This window comes from Microcaecilia unicolor, chromosome 3, assembly GCF_901765095.1.
Source record: "Microcaecilia unicolor chromosome 3, aMicUni1.1, whole genome shotgun sequence".
In the NCBI taxonomy this organism is placed as follows: domain Eukaryota; kingdom Metazoa; phylum Chordata; class Amphibia; order Gymnophiona; family Siphonopidae; genus Microcaecilia; species Microcaecilia unicolor.
Window position 1 is genome coordinate 203,800,878 of NC_044033.1, and position 18,017 is coordinate 203,818,894.

General features: G+C 49.7%; 1 protein-coding gene across 7 annotated transcripts in view; it reads left to right on the plus strand.

Annotated features, from left to right (window-relative positions):
• BRD4 (bromodomain containing 4) overlaps positions 1–18,017 on the plus strand; it is a 277,955-nt gene that overhangs the window by 25,315 nt on the left and 234,623 nt on the right. The window lies entirely within an intron of this gene.

Sequence of the window (18,017 nt, forward strand, 5' to 3'; positions counted from 1 at the left end):
AGTTTTTAAACCGCTCTCGATCTCAAGGAGGCTTATTTACACATCCTCATTTGGCCTCCTCACCAGCGTTTCCTCTGCTTTGCAGGTTCTGGGTCAACACTTTCAGTTCCAGGCCGTGCCCTTCAAGCATGCCACGGCACATCATGGTGGTCATCGTGGCCTTTATCCGGAAGGAGGGGATACAAGTCCATCACTATCTGGATGATTGGCTGATTTGGGCGTCGTCTTACGAGGGAAAGTTTGTGGATGACATACAGGGTAATCAGCCTCTTGCAGTCCTTCGGCTGTCTCCCTCACAATCTCTGGAGTACCTGGGGGTGATTTTCATCCCTCGGGAGGGGACTGATGCATCAGTGATCATTGGGTAGCAAGAGTCCCGGGGGGGGGGGGGTGGGGGGGGGGGGGGGGGGGGCCTGTTTCAGGGACAGAGAAAAATGTCAAGGGAGTAGACTCAATAGTTAGGGTTTTGGGATCTGGAAATTTAGGAGGAAGTTCAACAACAACCTGGAGTTTGGTAGAGTAAACAGTCCTGCGGTAGTTCCTATGGGGTGGACAACTTTTTCCATCACGATGGTATCGGACACGTGAGAAAGAAGCCTTTCCAGATCAGTGTGCATATATGAATGCAGTAATTTCCAGTGACTGAATTAGGGTAACAACGGTGCTAGGAAAATGTTGAAAATCATAGGAGTCAAAAGAGCTCCTTCAGGGATGCCACAAGTACATATGTATGGCTGCGATTCAGATTCTTTTTAAGAGAGAGTACTTGAATGATTAGACAAATAAGAAGCAAACCTCCATTGCCCCTGGTACAATATAAGTACCTGAATATATGTAAACCTCTATGAATGTAGTTGCAAAAACCTCAGAAAGGCGGTATATCAAGTCCCATTTCCCTTTCCCTTATAACCTTAACTCCAGTTATCAGCTATGGGATTCCCCAGTTATGTGACTGATTGGAGAAAGCAAAGTTGTTTACCTGTAACGGGAGCTCTTTTATAAACATGGGATAAAACCCATTCATTTTCCTGGGGAGTGGATTCCTAAGCTTATTATCAGACTGGGAGGCTCCAGTTGGCAGCTGCACAGAAGGTGCTACACATGCTCAGAGAGAAGAGAAAAATTTTTTTTTTTTTTTTTTTGTTGGGGGGGGGGGGGGTGGGTTCTAGGAGATTCATCTGTCAGTGCTATCAGATGAAGTATGCATTGGTGTGTCCAATTTATCTTGCCCTCTGTGGAGAACCCCATTATAGTTAAGTGGCTTTGCTTGCTACGTATCCTTTCTGCCTCTCTAAGGTATTATACAGATTCCAGTTCAGGTTTCAGCCACCAAACTAGGCATCTGACTGTTGATAGCATTTCTTATCCCTTGTTTATCCTCCCTCTGATCTGGCATTTCCTTATCCTCTGTAGCAGATGAATCCAGGAACTGGTGGGTTGTGTCTGCCTTGCCAGCAGGTGGAGATGGAAAAACACTGAACTGAAGACAGTGACTCTGGACATTCAGCTTCTCAGTCCTCCAGTATATCTTATCTCCAGCAGGTGGTGGATTGGATTCCCTTCAGCTCCTGGATTCTGCTTAATAGGGGGTGCTCCTGGGCTTGGGCCAGTTGAGCCAGAGGATCTGCGGCTCGAGGTGCCAACTTTGAGGGCATACCTGGGCTCGGGTTCTTGCCTTACCCTGCTTTCCCCACTCTCCCAGTGTTCCGGCACAGGGTTTTCTGGAGTGCTGCATGCTCTTCCTCACAAAGAGCTGGTCAGAGATGGATACAGGCTGGAGTTTTCCTCGCCCGTAGGAGAGTCCTTTTTGGAATCTCAGTGGACCTCAACCGCCAAGCAGGCGACTGTAACCGACACTCTGCAGTCATTACTACAGATAGGCACAGTGATTCCTGTGCCTCAAACTGAGTTACGCACGGGCAAGTACTCAGTTTACTTTGTGATGCCTCTCGGGGGGGGGGGGGGGGAGGGCCTTCAGGCTGATGCTCTGTGAAAGGGGAATGAGTTTCTACGGGTTTTGGAAACCGTGAGGTCTGTGGTGGCAGCTGTACAGCCGGGGGAGTTCCTTATAGTTCTGGACCTCAAAGAAGCTTACTTCCAATTTTCTATTGGCCTCTGCATCAGCGTTTTCTGCGGTTCACAATACTAGGAAAGCATTTCCAGTTCAGGGCCTTGACATTTGGCTTGGCCACTGTGCCTCGCACAGTTTTCCAAAGTGATGGTAGTGGTGTTACATTTCTGAGGAACAATGGATCAGGGTGCATCTTACTTCAACGACCGGCTGATCCAGGCAGATTTGGAACAGGAAAGTTATCGTGCTACCCAGAGTTTGCGAGCTCTTAAGGCACTAGGCTGGGTGATCAACTTCCCAAAGAGTCACCTGATCCCCTCCCAGAGGGTACAGTTTGACACTGTGCAGAGTGTGTGTGAGGGCAGACGACTTAAATTGCAGCCTGCTGAGCATGCCGCGTCCGTGCATCTGGGACAGTGTCCAAGTGTTGGGCTCCACGCAAGTCACCTTGGAGGTAGTACCATGGGCGAGGGAGACATGCGTCCTCTGCAGCAGGCACTTTGGACAGATGATCTCCTGTATCTCAGGAGTACCAGCGTCTGCCTACCGTGGCTTGGCTTCTGCTCGTGAGACGCAGCATGAACTGGTGGCTGTGCCAGCCCAACCTCCAGTGGGGGATTCCATTGGCATATTCAGTGGCTGGGGGGGGGCTCATTGCCTCCACCAGTATGCGCAGGGACGTTGGACGGAGGCAGAAGCAGGATGGTCCATCAATAGCTTGGAGCTGGAAGCCAAATAGAAGGCTTTGCTGGCCTTCCAAAAGCTGCTGGAGGGGCAGCCAGTCTGCATTTTTTTTCGGACAGCACAGAAGTGGTAGCTTATTTCAATCGTCAGGGCAGAAGCGGCTGGAATCATGAATTGGGTGGAAGGTCACGTTCCGCTGTTGGCAGCGCACATCACAGGTCAGACCAATGTTCAGGCAGACTTTCTCATTCACCATCTTCTTGACCCGGTGGCATGGGAGCTAGCTGCAGCCGCGTTTTGTCAGATCTGCCTCAATTGGGGAATGAATGCCAAGGTGCCTGAGTTTTTCCGCAGAAGAAAAGAGCTCAGATCCAAGGGGTTGGATGCTCTGTTGCAACCTTGGCCAGAGATATGTGTTCTCTTGGCCATTGATCGGCTGGGTTCTTCGCAGAGTGCAGTTTCACCAGGGGCGGGTCATTCTGGTAGCTCCAGATTGGCCATGTCGGCCATGGTATGTGAACTTAGTTCATCTGCTGCTGGAGGAGCCCTTTCAGATTCCGTTGGTGCCAGACCTTCTTCAGGGCCCAGCGGTCATGGAAGATCCCTCCCGCTTTGGTCTTATGGCTTGGCTTTTGAGCAGTCGCGATTGAGAAAGGGCTATTCCAATGCTGTCATTGCAACTTTGCTCCAGACTCAGAATCATTCCACTACTACGGCGCAAATGCTCGTGTGTGGCGAACGTTTGAGGCTCGGTGTGCTGCTCGCGGTCTCCTCTTTGAACGTCCATTTCGTAGATGTTGGCCGTTTTGCAGGACGAACTGCAGAATGGTTTGGCTAAAACTCGCGAGTCTAGGTCGTGGCTCTGGCTTGTTTCCAGGGACAGGTGGCTGGTTCTTAATTGGCGGCTCATACCGATGTGGCTCGTTTTCTGCAGGGGGGGGGGGCCTTGCACCTTTCACCTTTCTCCTCCACTTCAGAGTCCTTGCCCTTCTTGGAGTCTAAGATCGGTGCTGCGAACGCAGCAGCAAGCGCCATTTGAGACATTCACTTAGTGTCAGATATAGATTTTACCCTCAAGACTGTCTTTCTGGTGGCCATGACCTCTGCAAGGTGGGTCTCTGAGAGCCAGTCGTCGTATCAGGAGCCTTTTCTGCATTTTTCAGAGTCTGGTGTCTCCAAACGGTGCCTTCCTTTCCTCTGAGAGTCGTATCTGCTTTTCATCTGAATCAACCGCTCTTACTTCCTTCCTTCCTTCCTTTAGCTACACGGTTGGATGTGCGTAGGGCTGTTTGGCATTATTTGTAGATGACTAATGATTTTTGTTGCTCAGATCACCTCTTCGTGCTCTTGTCGGGACCCAGAAGGGGTTATGCTGCTTCCAAAGCCACGATAGCTTGGTGGCTGAAGGAGGCAATTAATTTGGCATATATTCTCTGAGGACAAGCAGGCTGCTTGTTCTCACTGATAGGTGACGTCCACGGCACCCCCTCCAATCGGAATCTTTACTAGCAAAGAACGTTTGCTAGCCCTCGCGCGCCGATGCGCACCGTGCATGCGCGGTCGTCTTCCCCCGCCCGAACCGGCTCGTGTTCCGTCAATCTTCTTTTGTCCGCGCTCGGGACGGTCATGTTTTGCCGCCGTTTGTGTGCCCCTCAGAGGACCCCTTGCGCGTCTTTCGTGTTTTTCGGAAAAAAAAAAGAGAGAGAAACCTTTTTCCCGTATTTCTAGCTTTTCCCCAGCGTAAGTTTGCTTTCGCTTTTGGGAGCGGCCTTGTTGGCCGCCTGCACGGGTTTTTTCCCCTCCTTGTGGATTCGGTGCCTCTTGTCGTCATCGCAAATTTTGATTTCGCTGGCGCGATTTTTTCCGCCCATGACATCGAAGCCTTCCAGCGGCTATCAAGAAGTGCACCCAGTGCACCCAGGTAATCTCGCTCACTGATAGGCACGCCTCGTGTCTGGGGGCTGGGCACACGCCCGCAGGCCTGTAGTCTTTGTGCTCTTTTGCAAAAGAGGACCTCGGGTGGCGAGATTAGCCCAGTGGAACGTTCTGTTCTCTGGCGCTTCGACAGCATCGGCATCTAGAGATTCGTCGGGCGCATCGGCAGCACCGAAGTCTTCGGAGACCGCATCGACATCGACTGCATCGAGGCGTCCTCCTCCTGCATCGTCGGTACCAAGGCTTCGGAAGAGTGCGTCGGCGTCGGTGGTACCGGGACCCCCCTCTGGTGCTGATGTCGGATGGTGGTGCTTCGTCTGGAGTGCAGGTGAGGCTGTCCATTCCCATGCTGGTGGCGGTGAGGCCTTCACAGCCCCCCCCCCCCCCCCCCCCCCCCCCCCCCACCCCCCGGGATCGACCATCTTCGGCCCCGGCCCCGAGGGAAGCGACGTCTGCATTCAACGTCCTTCTCATCGGTACCGAGGAGCTCCGTTGACATGCTTCGCTCGAAGAAGTCGAAGAAGCATCATCACCGTCACCATTCCCAACTTGGTACCGGGAGCTCTAGGGTCTTCGAGGGAGTTCCGTCAACCAGCCCATGCATCGACACCGGAGGACCGCTCACCCTCCATTCAGGAGGTGTCGGTGCGCTCTACTTTCGGACAGCCCGGTACCCCCTCCATACCCTGAACAGATTCTGACCTCGACGCCTGCACCGACTTCCCAGTCTTTCTCCACAGCCGCTCTGCAGAGAGTCTCCGGGCCGTTCTTCCTGGCATTCTGGAAGACCTTTGCGCCCTTCTCCTCCAGTACCGGGGGTGCTTGCGCCACCGGTACCGTCGAGTGAGGCGACAGCTGGCCCTTTGCCCGGGGTGAGGTCCCCGGTACTGGTGCCAGCTTGCGGTACCCGGTTTCGGCTGCCTCCCAGGTGGACTCCCCGACGAACGTTGGGGGAGGGAGCTTTCGCCGCTGCCGACCAGGGAGTCCACCTCTCGACGCTCCCCCGTGGCCGTGTTCCACGGAGTCAAGACGGACACGGCTTCAGACACAGGTTCCGTGAACTTGTGTCTGATACCGATGATGAGGCCTCGTGGGAGGCAGAGGAGGACATCACATATTTCTCTGGACGAGGAGTCTAATGGCCTTCCTTCTGACCCCACTCCCTCACCTGAAAGACAGCTTTTTTTCCTCCCGGAGAGTCTGTCTTTCTCGGCCTTTGTCCGGGAGATGTCTACGGCCATCCCTCCTTCCCGGTGGTTGTGGAGGTATGAGCCCAGGGCTGAAATGTTTGAGCTCTTGGACTATCCTTCTCCACCTAAGAAAAGCGTCCACAGTACCCATGCATCATGTCCTAAAAAAGACATTGCTGGCGAACTGGACCAAGCCACTAACTAATCCCCACATCCCCAAGAGATAGAATCCCAGTATCGGATCCATGGGGATCCAGAGCTGATGCGCACTCAGTTGCCTCACGACTCTGGTGTGGTGGATCTGGCCCTGAAGAAGGCTAAGAGTTCTAGGGAGCATGCTTCGGCTCCCCCGGGCAAAGACCCAGAACCTTAGACTCCTTTGGGAGGAAGGCCTACCATTCTTCCATGCTCGTGGCCAAGATTCAATCTTACCAGCTCTACACGAGCATCCATGTGCGGAAGCTGGCGGACTTGGTGGGCCAGCTCCCCTCTGAGCAAGCCAAGCCGTTTTAGGAGGTGGTCAGGCAGCTGAAGACATGTAGAAAATTCCTGGCCAGAGGGGTATTTGATACCTTCGATGTTGCGTCCAGGGCCGCTGCTCAAGGTGTGGTGATGCGCAGACTCTCATGGCTGCGTGCCTCCGACCTGGAGAATAGGATCCAGCAGCGGATTGCGGACTCCCTTGCCGTGCGGATAACATTTTTGGAGAAAAAGTCGAACAGGTGGTAGAACAGCTCCACCAGCGGGATAACGCTTTCGACAAATTCTCCCGCCGGCAGCCTTCAGCATCTACCTCATCAGGTAGACGTTTTTATGGGGGAAGGAGGACTGTTCCCTACTCTTCTGGCAAGCGCAGGTACAATCCTCCCTCTCGCCAGCCTGCGGCCCAGGCTAAGCCCCAGTGCGCTCGCTCTCGTCAGCAGCGTGCGCCTCAGCAAGGCGCCTCAGCTCCCCAGCAAAAGCAGGGGGCGAGCTTTTGACTGCTCCAGCAGAGCATAGCCGATATCAAAGTGTCCGTGCCGGACGATCTACCGGTCGGGGGAGGTTGAAATTTTTTCACCAAAGGTGGCCTCTATACCTCCGACCAGTGGGTTCTCCAAATAGTCTGGGCAAGGATATGCCTTCAATTTGGCCTCCATGCCTCCAAATTGCCCACCGGGAGCTCAGTCTTTCAGCTTCCAGCACAAGCAGGTACTTGCAGAGGAACTCTCCGCCCTTCTCAGCGCCAGTGCGGTCGAGCCCGTGCCACCCGGGCAAGAAGGGCTGGGATTCTATTCCAGGTACTTCCTTGTGGAAAAGAAAACAGGGGGGATGCGTCCCATCCTAGTCATAAGGGCCCTGAACAAATATCTGGTCAAGGAAAAGTTCAGGATGCTTCCCTGGGCACCCTTCTTCCCATGATTCAGGAAAAAGATTGGCTATGCTCTCTGGACTTAAAGGATGCTTACACGCATATCCCGATACTGCCGGCTCACAGACAGTATCTCCGATTCTGTCTGGGAACGCGTCACTTCCAGTACTGTGTGCTACCCTTTGGGCTCGCCTCCGCGCCCAGGGTGTTCACAAAGTGTCTGGCTGTGGTAGCAGCAGCGCTCTGCAGGCTTGGGGTGCACGTGTTCCCTTATCTCGACGATTGGCTGGTGAAGAACACATCCGAGGCAGGAGCTCTACAGTCATGCAGATGACTATTCGCCTCCTGGAGCTACTGGGGTTTGTGATAAATTATCCAAAGTCCCACCTTCTCCCAGTACAGAGACTCGAATTCATAGGAGCTCTGCTGGATTCTCGGACGGCTCGTGCCTATCTTCCGGAGACAAGGGCCAACAATCTGTCGTCCCTCGTCTCCCGGGTGCGAGCGTCCCAGCAGATCACAGCTCGGCAGATGTAGAGATTGCTCGGCCACATGGCATCCACAGTTCATGGACTCCCGTGGCTCGTCTTCTCATGTGATCTGCTCAATGGACCCTAGCTTCCCAGTGGTTTCAGGCTGCTGGGGATCTAGAGGACGTGATCCACCACGATTTCTCGATACCCTGCACTGGTGGACGATTTGGTCCAATTTGACTCTGGGACGCCCTTTCCAAATTCCTCACCCGCAAAAAGTGCTGACTATGGATGCGTCTCTCCTGAGGTGGGGAGCTCATGTCGATGGACTTCACACCCAGGGAAGCTGGTCCCTCCAGGAACAAGGTCTACAGATCAATCTCCTGGAGTTACGAGCCGTCTGGAACGCTCTGAAGTCCTTCAGAGATCAGCTGTCCCACCAAATTATCCAAATTCAGACAGACAACCAGGTTGCCAAGTATTACATCAACAAGCAGGGGGGCACCGGATCTCGCCCCCTGTGTCAGGAAGCTGTCAGCATGTGGCTGTGGGCTCGCCGTCACGGCATGTTTTTCCAAGCCACATATCTGGCAGGCGTAAACAACAGTCTGGCCGACAGGTTGAGCAGGATTATGCAACCTCACGAGTAGTCGCTCAACTCCAGAGTAGTGCGCCGGATCTTCCAAGTGTGGGGCACCCCCTTGGTAGATCTCGAGCCAACCACAAGGTCCCTCAGTTCTGTTCCAGACTTCAGGCCCACGGCCGACTGGCATCGGATGCCTTCCTCCTGGATTGGGGGGAAGGCCTGCTGTATGCTTATCCTCCCATACCTCTGGTGGGGAAGACTTTGTTGAAACTCGAGCAAGACCGAGGCACCATGATTCTGATTGCTTCTTTTTGGCCGCGTCAGATCTGGTTCCCTCTTCTTCTGGAGTTGTCCTCCGAAGAACCGTGGAAATTGAAGTGTTTTCCGACCCTCATCACCCAGAACGAAGGGGCGCTTCTGCATCCCAACCTCCGGTCTCTGGCTCTCACGGCCTGGATGTTGAGAGCGTAGACTTTGCCTCTTTGGGTCTGTCGGAGGGTGTCTCCTGTGTCTTGCTTGCTTCCAGGAAAGATTCCACTAAGAGGAGTTACTTCTTTTTACGGAGGAGGTTTGCCGTCTGGTGTGACAGCAAGGCCTTAGATCCTCGCTCTTGTCCTACACAGACCCTGCTTGACTACCTTCTGCACTTGTCTGAGTCTGGTCTCAAGACCGACTCTGTAAGGGTTCACCTTAGCGCAATCAGTGCATACCATTACCGTGTGGAAGGTAAGCCGATCTCGGGACAGCCTTTAGTTCGCTTTATGAGAGGTTTGCTTTTGTCAAAGCCCCCCATCAAACCTCCTACAGTGTCATGGGATCTCAATGTCGTTCTCACCCAGCTGATGAAACCTCCTTTGAGCCACTGAATTCATACCATCTGAAGTACTTGACCTGGAAGGTCATTTTCTTGGTGCCAGTTACTTCAGCTCGTAGAGTCAGTGAGCTTCAGGCCCTGGTAGCCCATGCTCCCTACACCAAATTTCATCATAATACAGTAGTCCTCCGCACTCACCCTAAGTTCTTGCCGAAGGTGGTGTCGGAGTTCCATCTGAACCAGTCAGTGGTCTTGCCAACATTCTTTCCCCGTCCGCATTCCTGCCCTGCTGAACGTCAGCTGCACACATTGGACTGCAAAAGAGCATTGGCCTTCTATCTGGAGCGGACACAGCCCAACAGACAGTCTGCCCAAATGTTTGTTTCTTTTGATCCCAACAGGAGGGGAGTGGCTGTGGGGAAACGCATTTTATCAAATTGGCTAGCAGACTGCATTTCCTTCACTTACGCCCAGGCTGGGCTGGCTCTTGAGGGTCATGTCACGGCTCACAATGTTAGAGCCATGGCAGCGTCAGTGGCCCACTTGAAGTCAGCCACTATTGAAGAGATCTGCAAAGCTGCGACGTGGTCATCTGTCCACACCATTCACATCTCATTACTGCCTGCAGCAGGATACCCGACGCGACAGTCGGTTCGGGCAGTCGGTGCTTCAGAATCTGTTTGGGGTTTGAATCCAACTCCACCCCCCTAGGCCCATTTTTATTCTGTTCCAGGCTACACTCTCAGTTAGTTGGATAAGTTGTTAGGTCAATCTCAGTTATGTCCTCGCCGTTGCGAGGCCCAATTGACCATGTTTGTTGTTTTGAGTGAGCTTGGGGGCTAGGGATACCCCATCAGTGAGAACAAGCAGCCTGCTTGTCCTCGGAGAAAGCGAATGCTACATACCTGTAGAAGGTATTCTCCGAGGACAGCAGGCTGATTGTTCTCACGAACCCGCCCGCCTCCCCTTTGGAGTTGTGTCTTCCCTTGTCTTTGTCTTGCTACATACGGGACTGAGGAACACTAGCCGGTTCGGGCGGGAAGACGGTCGCGCGTGCGCATGGGCGCGCGAGGGCTAGCAAACGTCTTTGCTAGTGAAGATTCCGATTGGAGGGGGTGCCGTGGACGTCACCTATCAGTGAGAACAATCAGCCTGCTGTCCTCTGAGAATACCTTCTACAGGTATGTAGCATTCGCTTTAATGTCACTAGTATTTTCTTTCAAAGTATTTTGCATAGAGGATTGAATATTGTAAACCATGTCCAACAGTGACTCAAGCGTCACAATAGCTGGTCTAACCACACCACTTGCTGGTAAAGAGGAGTGAGATTGGACCTCAGTATGAGAAAGTTTAGAAACAATGTCTTGCGGTAATACCTTTAAGGCTGCTTGTATTTGTGTTTCACGAGCCTGGGATCTGCTCTCTCCTGTACAGTCCTCCCCTCGAACAGGTCGGGTTGCACCCCTTCGGTATCCGTCTCTGTTCGGGCTGCCACACGGAACTCGCTCCCAGGCTGAGGTGGTGCTATGCGTTCCACGGGGCTCAGGGAAGCCCCGTTACCGCTCTCTATCGACGTCAACGCGTCGACAGTGGCAGAGGGGGTCATAGTACCCAGAGGACCCGGTTGTTTCTTAGAAAATTGAAGGGTCGTTTGCCTCAACGATGACACGGCTTCAGGAGCTGAGGGGTACTCCTTAACCTTTCCCCTCCGCTTCCCCATTAACAACGACGAAGCGAAGGCACCAGAAAAAGCTAAAGACCAAAACAACTTCTAGGAGCAAACTCAGGTGCGTCTGTTCAGAGCACCATCTTGGAATCCTCTAACTATTCCAGATTTCGAACCTTAAAATACAAAAGAATGTTCCCAGACAGCTTTCAGGTTCATTTTCTTCATAGATGGAATATCAAGGGTCAAATTTTTAGAACTCCTCAGATAATCTTTGTCCTGGAAATATTAAATTTCCTACCATAACAGTTCATACCATAAATGCACTTATAAATTTGGCAAGCAATCTTAAATCAAATATGAGATTCAGATCTTAACCAACTCAAATTATCCAATAGAAGATACATTTTCCTAAACTAAAAATGAATCGGGCAGCTGTATTTTGGAGAAGTTGAAGCCTACGTATCTGGAGTAATGTTTGTACAGTTATTCAAAATCATGTAGAGGTTAACGATGAGAGAATCAAGTCTTATTAAGGCGTTAATCTGATACTCGTAAGTCTAGAATCTAACATTATTCCAAGTACTCTTGATTTGAAATCAAACTTTAGAGAAATACCTGAAGAAAGACTTATTACTGCTGGTGAAACTTTTTGGTCGTCTCCAAACTACACAAGTTACATTTAAGATAATTGTAAATGTCCAGTCCTCCACTGATTTTTTTTTTTTAATTCATTTAATCAATATATACAAGAAATATCTTGTGTAGAAAAGTGTCAGTTAACTAATAACATTTACATAGGAAAGAAAATATACAATACAATATACAGGATAATACAATCTACTAAGTGGAGTTATTCCTTACTTTAAGGCTTCTCCATTTTTACTGAGGCTATAAGTGTCGATACGTGTGCAGGTTCTGTAAATACATATTTCTTCTCCCTAAGCCTAACTATGCACTTGCAGGGGTATCTTAAGAAAAAGGTACCCCCCCCCCCCCCAGGTGCAAAATTTCAGGCCTAAGGAGCAAGAATTGTTTCGTCCGTCGTCTTGTCTCCTTGGAGACATCAGGAAATAACAATACTTTAAAACCTAAAAAAGGTTTATCCTTATTTCGAAAAAAACAAGCGGAAAATCCAATTCTTGTCAGGCAATAATGCAACTGTCGCCACTACGATAGCGGCTGTTGCTAATTCAGTGTCAGAGGTCTCAAGCAAAAGAGAAACATCTATCGGATTTTCAGTCACTTGATTCAAGTTCTTCCCTGGAATGTAATATACTTGGGAAAATGGAGGTATCCAAAACTTCCCAAAGATGACGTTTTAACATCTCGAGAGGAGCAACATTTTGTATTCTAGGAAAATTAACAACTCTCAGGTTGATTTTTAGTATAATTATCAAATGTCTCCATTTTCTGCCTGAGGTTCGTCAAATCTTTTATCATCGTTGGTTGTAACGTTTCAAACTTCATTATCCTTTGATCCATTTTTTCAACTTTGTCATTTAAAACCTTAATCTCTTCCTCTCTTTTTTGTAAGTCAATTTCTGAGGACTTTATTTTCGGTGTAACATCATTAATCTGTTTTAAGAAAATTTGTCCCAGGTTAGACATTAAATCCCACAATGCATCTGTCGTCACTTCTTTTGGTTTAACCACTAACTCTTTAGGAAGTGCAAACCTTTCAGAAGACTGCTCACGGGTCTCACTTTATCCCTCAGCTCCTCTCCCCTCGTTTTGCGGTGGTTCCATGGGCAAACTGCCCTCCAGTCCTTCCTCAGATGCAAACGAAGCTTCTCCACGACGTTCTTCTGGGCCCATACCGCTTTTTGAGGGGGATGCCATCGAGTCAGATAGGAAGGAACTCGCATCTATCGGCTGAGGAGGTGGAGTGCGTGCAGCGGGGCTCAGAGTGATTTTAAAACCGGGGGAAGCCGAAATCTCCTGTTCGCCGGCGTTCCCTACCGGAGGCGTTCCGCCATCCTGGACAACTCCCTGCGGTCTCAAAAAAACGATCAATTGGACCAGGTAAAGAGGGAGGTAGCGGGGAAGCTCTGACCGCTATTCTCCCTCTTCGCTTAGGCATTTCTAATGTGAAAAAGGGAACGAGACTCACAGCGTCTTAGCAGAGCGCGGCCATCTTGGATCACTTCACTCGGTACAGCTTATATATTGTTTTAACAATTAAAAAAAAAATACTTTCCTAAGTTTCCTGAACTGGACATAAAACAAATATATCAACAGCATAAGATAATGAAAATGTATTTAATGAATGTAAATATCCTCCCAAATGGCTCATATATACATTGAAATGCTGTGGAGACTCCTGAGGGACCCCACAGCTGACTTCTAGCTAGGAGATCCCATTTTCCAAGACACTCTTATTGCCTAGTACTCATGTTTATTCACGCTTTAAAGAAATGAAGCAAATTGGTAAGGCAAGACCCTTGGCTGAACCCATTCTGACTCTGTCCCATTAAACCATGTTTGTCTACATGTTCTGTGATTTTATTCTTTATAATAGTTTCCACTATTTTGCCCGGTGCTGAAGTCAGGCTTACCGGTCTGTAGTTTCCTAGATCACCCCCAGAACCCTTTTTAAAAAATTGGCGTTACATTGGCTGCCTTCCAATCTTCAGGCACTACTGTTGATTTTAATGACAGGTTACATACAGATCACTAATCTGTTGTTAAAATCCTTTTATGATGCCCTGTTTGCAAAGTTATGAAAGAGGTCAGAGAGGAGGTTTGATGTGGGCTATAGCTGGAGAGTTCTGGCTGGCAGGAGATAAAAGGTATGCCTTCCCCTTTTCTTTTCTTTTCTTTTTTTTTTTTTCCTTTTGAACGCCATTCAACTCTGTGTTCTCCTCTGTTCTGCCAAGGTCCCAAGTGTTGCTGACTCATTACCTTGTGATTTCAGTGCTTCCCAGGTCACTTTGTTCTGGGCATAGCTTTCCAGTACACATCATCAGAAGGAATTTTCTCACCCCAGGATGCTACAAGACCAAAGATAACTCTGGCAGTTGCTCAATATTGGCAAATTTGAGGACAGAGAATGCTGCAGGAAAGAGACCAGGTCATTGGTACACTGTTTTTCTAGAGGGAAGGAAGATGAATGCAAGGCATATCATGGAGGAAGCCAAAAAGGAAATCTAGACCTACTGAAGTATTCATGGTCAACAACCAATCAAAAATAGAATAAATTAAAAGAAAAGACACAAACACTTCCCCTACAGAGCAGTTCTTTAGGATTGCAGACAGGAAGCTGTCTATAACAACTTTCATTGGTCTAGTTTCTGCAAATTTTTTGTAATGTGGAGCAAGAAATTACTCATTTCTGACTGATTCTATGGCTCTGATTCCTGAAGGGCTGCAGAGGAGAGATGCAATTGAAGCTACATGCCAGAATCTGGTGAGACAGGCAAACAAGATTTAATATTTGGAGTTACAGTTGAGCATAGTTCTGCCATTTTTCAAACTCCAGAGGCAGAGGTTCTGCTCCAGGTTGTCCCCGAACAATAATATGCAATTCCCAATAATACCTCTAGTAAACTAACATTCAAATAATAACAAACCAGGGTATATAGTATCAAAAGTCAAGAAAATACCTCTATACCAACATATATTATCCAATTGACTGAATACAGTGTATGGCTATGTTTTCTTGTTTGGATGGGCTCCTTTTCATCAATTTTGTTTAGATTGTACACTGGTTTGGCTTGCCCAACAGTTGAAGTGGTATATCGAGTCATGAATGAATAAATAAATGTGGATGAAATATCATAAAGCAGAGTGTCAAATCCACAGAGACAGTGGGGTAAAACCAGGATGGACAGTGTTGTGTAGCATGATCATTTTAAGGCATTTAAGGCAGTGCTTGCAGCTTTAAATGAATTGCTGCTTTGAAACAGCTGCTCTGATTTCCTGTGTTATGTGCACTTTGTGTGGGCTGTGGTGTACACTGGTGGGATGGATGAAGATAAGGTCACAAGCATTGATTTTTTTTTTTCCCTGTGTGGTGTGACTCAGCATTCTGTCATCTGCTGGCTGCCATGATTTGCCATGGCACTGCGAAGGCCGCCTGAGGAGGTGCTTATGGCTTGCTCACTTTGGGGGAGGGGGAGAGACATTTTCCAATCAGATTTTGCTCAGGTCTGATGTGTGGGATATGTTTGTGACAGTCTGAAATCGGCACTTCTATTTCAGTATCTGCGCTGTTTTACAGGGTTGTGGGGTTTTTTTTCTGAATGGTGACTTCAGTGCATTCTGGTAAACTGTAGATAGCTTGTGTAGGGGATATACGTGAGCCTATTACTACTTTCAGGGTTGGTGGGAATATTTAGAAAACTTATGCACTAGCTAAACATTTTAAGAGCCAAGCATTTTTTTCTTGCTTTTTATTTAAAAAAACAACAACATTTTTTACTAGACATGTATTTATTTTTGTTTGTTTATTTTTTTGTCTTTTTTTTCTTATGGTTTTTGCCCCTATTTTGTCTTAAGGGCATGAACTCAAAAGGAGGGAATAAACTCGTCCTCCTTATTGTATAACTGGAGGGGATACACGCAACCTCCTGGAGGGAATAAACTCATTTTCCAAAACATAAACTGGAGGGAATGGACGCATCCTCCTATAAGTGAACATGAATCCTGAAGACTGGCTTGATAGCTCTCTGTTACAGAGTCTACTCTGATGAGCCAGTCATCTAGGTACGGGTGAACCCTGATACCTTCTTGCCTGAGCAAAGAAGTTATTACCACCATTACCTTCGAAAAGGTTCGGGGAGCTGTGGCGAGGCCAAAAAGGCAAGGCCCAGAACTGGAAATGTTTTCCCAACACCGCAAACCTCAGAAACGTCTGGTGCGGGGGCCAAATTGGTATGTGCAAGTAAGGTTCTTTCAGGTCTAGAGACGTGAGAAACTCTCCTTGCTGTACCGCAGCAATCACGGAGCGCAGGGTTTCCATGTGGAAATGCCGCACTCTCAGGGACTTGTTTAATTAATTCTTTTAAGTCCAGAATAGGGCGAAAAGACCCAGCTTTTCGCGGCACCACAAAGTAGATGGAGTATCGGCCGTAGCCGTGTTTGGCGGGTGGTACCAGGGACACGGCCCCTAACTGAATCAGACCTTGCAAAGTCTCCTCTACCGCATCGGGACGCCACAAACACGTCTCTTACTGGGGCGTTGAATTCTATTCTGTAGCCATCTCTGATCAGGTCCAGAACCCACTGATCTGAGGAAATATTGGCCCACTCCTCGGCAAAGACATCCTCCGATGACAGGAAGCGAGGAGGGGCCGGCGCACCATCTTTGAGAGGGTCGCCCCTGAACTCCAGGCCTAGAGCCGGTGGCTGCAGAACGCTTGTCCGAGCGAAAGGAGTTCCTCTGCTGAAAAACGGGCACGAGAAGTGAACTCAGCAGAATGCCCCGGGCGGTACCTTCTAGCTTCACGGAAGCGAGGTCTATAAGAGGAGTGGAGCGCCTGGCCCTTGGAGGAAGGCCGCGGCCTATCTTCGGGCAAGCGCTGGGGTTTAGGATCTCCCAGGCCTTTAACAATTTTTTTTCCAACTCACCAAATAGGAGAAGGCCTTAAAAGGGCAACTTCACCAACCTTTGCTTAGAGGCCATGTCCGCTGCCCAATGTCGTAGCCAAATAAGAAAGTGAGCCGCCACTGCTACTGCCATTTGTTTAGCCAAAGCTCTGACAATATCATAAAGGGCATCAGCCAAAAAGGATAAGGCCGACTCCAGCCGCAGAGCCACATCCGAGAAGGGCTCCACTCCATCTCCGGGCTGTTCCACTGCCTGTTGCAACCAAGCCAGGCAGGCTCTAGCAGCATAACAACTGCATGCAGACGCCCGAACAATAAGACCTGCAATTTCAAAGGACCATTTAAGTGCTGCTTCCAGCCTACGGTCTTGTATATCCTTCAGGGCCATTCCTCCTTCCACAGAGAGGGTAGTTTTCTTTGTCACCGTAGTGACTAGGGCATCTACTTTAGGCCTTGCAAAGCGAGCCAAATGCTCCTCACGCAGAGGGTATAATTGCCCCATAGCCCTGGAAACTTTCAAAGGTCCCTCGGGGTCAACCCACTGAGCGGAAATAAGCTCTTGGATGGAGCCATGCAAAGGAAAGGCTCGAGCAGGCTTTTTGGTACTAGCCATCCTAGGATTCACAGAGGAGGCTGTGCCACTGTCAGGCTCTTCAATAGAAAGGACCTGTAGGGCATCTGAAATAAGCGCTGGCAGCTCATCATGGTGGAAAATCCTCACCGCGGAGGGATCATCCAGATCCTGTGGTAATTCTGCACCTGACTCTGGCTCTTCAGACCACGAAGGCCTGCCAGAACTCTCCGAATCCTCACAGCCTGACCACGGGGGGGGGGGGGGGGGGGGGAGGAAGGTGCACCACAATCTGAAGGGGAATTAGCCCTTCTTCGCTTTTCTTTATGCCAATTATCAGGGAAAATAGCCTCAGCGGGCAGTCCCAGGACAGAATCCACTGGGAGGGGGGGGGGGGGAGACAATAGAAGGAGCCTCAGACGACCCTTGAGGGAGAGCTCTTTTCAGCATGTATGCTTTATGCAATAATAACACAAACTCAGGGGAGACAAACTCGCCCTGGGCTCCCAGATCCCATCCGGGGCTAGCCGCTCCCTGAATAGCCTCAATTCGACCCCCCCCCCCCTCCCGGGCTCAGGCTCTCCGTCTCTACGGAGGCCTCGCCATGCGTAGAATTCAAAATGGCGTCCGCTACCAGCTCTGAGTGGGAAGAATCATCGCTCGCCATGCTCGGGCCGGCTCTTACACCTGTACAGCACGATTTACAGAGCCCCGCTGCTGATTTGCGCTTGCCACACCGGGAACAGCGCTTTACATTCTCTGCAGCCATCGCCGAAAACGGCGGGAAAATTCAAAACAAAAACGCCCTGATCGCAGGCCCACCCCGGAGGAGTTAGAAAACACTCTTACCTCACCGGACCGAGTATCACAGCTCCGGTCCCATAGAAGAATCAAAGGAAAACCTCTGTTCCCTTTTTTTTTTTTTTTAACGCTGTGAGAAAAGCAGAGGTAATAAGAACTCCGGAGGCTCAGATGAGTAGGAAAGGCAGGGAAAGGCGAACCAATGTGCCTGCATCCACTGAGTGGGAAAGGACAGGGAAAAGCAAGCTAATATGTCCACATCCACGGGGGCATGGGTAAGGCAGGGAAAGGGCTGACCTATGTGCCTTCAAAGTGAAACTGCTAT